The following is a 1,789-nucleotide window of genomic DNA, read 5'->3' as shown; positions in this document are numbered from 1 at the left end:
GAAACTGTCGCCCGGGCCCCGTCCGTCTGAGAGGAAAGCAGGTCCTCAGGGTCACGGGCATGGCTGGAGAAGCCTGGGGCCACCAGCACGTGGGCGCAGAGCTGCAGACCTGGCACGTGCAAATTGTCCTGCTGGGTGGCCTCGCCCTCGGTCTGAAAAGCTGCACCTCGACAGCAGCGCAGCTCTCCGGCCGCGCTGTGCTGCTGGTGAAGGCGGCCTCTGCCTACTCCAGGCTCAGGTAGGACACTGAGCTGCCTTGCTGCACTGCAAAGGTCACCTCAGTGCAGATGTTCATCTTGGAGGGGCTTGTCAGCTGGAACCTGCAGGAGTGGGAGGAGGGCAGCACCATGAGCTGGCAGTCGTGCGACTGAGGAAAAAGCAGCCAGGCTGATCTCACCAGCCCTTGGGCCCAGCAGGCGATCTTCTCCACGTCTAAGTAGGAGCACGTGCAGAGGGTACGCAGGAGGTACGAGCTCTGATCCGTCGGCAGCTTGTCCTCGGGATGGTGGAGAAAGCACAAACTGTCCCCCAGCAGCTGCTCCCTCCAGCACATGCACTCCAGCCCCACACGCACGCTGCAGCGCCTTGCTGGCAGCTGCCCCGAGGTGGCCGGCTCCAGGCTGAAAGAGTGCCCGGGGGGTGGCCGCAGGAACACCAGCAGGCGCTAGGAGATGCTGTCCTCATGGATGCGCCAGGTTTCATAGCTGTCATCCATCCCAACAGCTGGCTGCATCTGCGGCATCAAAGTCCTCTTGGAAACCACTTGGCACGTTCCAAGGAGGTCGCCCACCAGCTTCTTCAGCACCCTGCACGTCTCAGGCAGGCCCTGCACTGGCGATGCACAAGCCAAAGACTTGACACCACTGAGGTCTTCCTCCTCATCTTCCTCCTTCTCCTCCGCCTCCTCGCTGCTGGAGCTGTCCTGCTCACTGCAGCTGACAGAGGCAAAGTTCACTTCCCTGGCCAGCCAGCAGATCTCAGTGAGCAGGACCATGGCTCCTGCCGTGGTCAAAAGCAGCCGGTGCTGCAACACAGACCGGAGGAGCCAGTCTTCCCACGTGCAGTTGCTCTGCTCCATCTCCTCCAGCAGCTGAGTCATCTCCTCACGCAGATACTCCTCACGCTGCTGCATCTGCTGGGCCGTGGCCACATCTTTCTGATGATGGCTCTTCAGCCCATGCTGGATGGCCAGCACAATCACAAGGAGGCCAAGTCCGGCAGCCATGGCCTGGAGGAGGCAGGAGAAAAAGGGGCTCGGCAGGGCTGGGTGGCAGGGAGCACGGGACCGGGGCAGTGGGGCAGGAGCTGCCTGGAGCTGGGGGCCCGTAGGAGAGGTGGGAGGGAACAAGGGCAGGCTTTGCAAGCACTGTAGGGATGGGAGCCACAGGCTCTTCCCACACAGCATTTGGGCACTGCTGGCAACAGGCTTGAAGGGGCCGCGGGCCCTGGCTGGAGCCAGCATGGGGCCCGTCCTGCCCAAGCCGCCCTGATGACCAGCCCCTGGCTGGGCTGTGCCCCGTGAAAGGGCAAGGGACACCAGAGCGGAGCCTCCTGGGGCCCCATCGCTGACACACAACAGCGTCCTGACACATCCACAGGGCTTCTCTGGGCACTGCCACCACAGGGAGACCCAAGCACCTCTGTCCCCAGCCCCGAGGGTGGTGCCGTGCCCTGCCCTGAGGGGCTCGCCTCTCCCTTGGGGTTAGAAACCCCCTGGCCCCTCCTCTGTGCTGTCACAGCCACCACAACAGCATCACCCAGACGGCAGCCCCCAGCCTTTGTCCCCACC

General features: G+C 63.6%; 1 pseudogene; it reads right to left on the bottom strand.

Moving 5' to 3' along the window:
- Nucleotides 1-223: 223 nt before the first annotated feature.
- LOC147600929 (inositol 1,4,5-trisphosphate receptor-interacting protein-like 1) lies at nt 224-1,225 on the bottom strand (annotated as a pseudogene).
- Between the last annotated feature and the right edge of the window lie 564 nt (nt 1,226-1,789).

Source organism: Chlamydotis macqueenii, chromosome 4, assembly GCF_036417535.1.
Source record: "Chlamydotis macqueenii isolate bChlMac1 chromosome 4, bChlMac1.mat, whole genome shotgun sequence".
Taxonomy (NCBI): Eukaryota; Metazoa; Chordata; class Aves; order Otidiformes; family Otididae; genus Chlamydotis; species Chlamydotis macqueenii.
This window is presented reverse-complemented; position numbering and strand designations above follow the sequence as displayed.